The 683-nt window shown below is 29.4% G+C and overlaps 1 protein-coding gene across 1 annotated transcript in view; it reads left to right on the forward strand.

Moving 5' to 3' along the window:
- Positions 1-683, forward strand: part of LOC119593640 (titin-like) — a gene marked incomplete in the record, with an annotated part of 14,533 nt that overhangs the window by 5,343 nt on the left and 8,507 nt on the right.

Below are 683 nucleotides of genomic sequence, written 5' to 3' on the forward strand. Positions count from 1 at the left end.
AATCTTTAGCTAACAAAATACTTGTAATTCGCTTTTTACTTAACTTTTACGAGCGATTTGAACAGGTGAAGGAAAATGTTACGTTCTCCTCTCCTTTTTTTAGATGTTTTTTCATCGTAAATTATAAAAAAGGTCACTATATCTATATAACAATATTATAAGAGAAAAACTGAAGAAAAAAATAACAAAGACACAGAAGATCAGATACAAAAATCTCAAAGTACGTTTGTTAACATAACTAACTTACACAATCCTCACTTATCGTACAGAACTTGCGATACAAAAGGAAAAAAAGATGAAAAATCCTCTTCTTTTAATCCTAGTTTAATCGACAGAGTAAATCCTTCTAATAACCCCCCCCCCTTTTTTTTCTTCATCCTACGCTTCCTATCCTAACTTTTTTTATTAAAAAAAGAAAAAAAAGGAGAAATCTGGGTAGAATGTTTTTCCTTTTCATCCTATATTGACCATTGTAGATAATTTTTCCTATTGCTCGGTGACATCCTACAGTATCTGTATTAAAAAAGGAGTAAGGAAAAAAGAAGAAAATAAAATATTTTCACGCATTCAAAAGAAGGAAGGATAGATGAAAAGAAAATGGGAAAAAATCACAAACAAAACATTGTTGTTTTTCTATTACATGGTCCCATCCCACAAAAAATCACTTTAAAAAAATAGAATAG

The sequence above is a fragment of the Penaeus monodon genome, chromosome 32 (assembly GCF_015228065.2).
Source record: "Penaeus monodon isolate SGIC_2016 chromosome 32, NSTDA_Pmon_1, whole genome shotgun sequence".
Lineage (NCBI taxonomy): Eukaryota > Metazoa > Arthropoda > Malacostraca > Decapoda > Penaeidae > Penaeus > Penaeus monodon.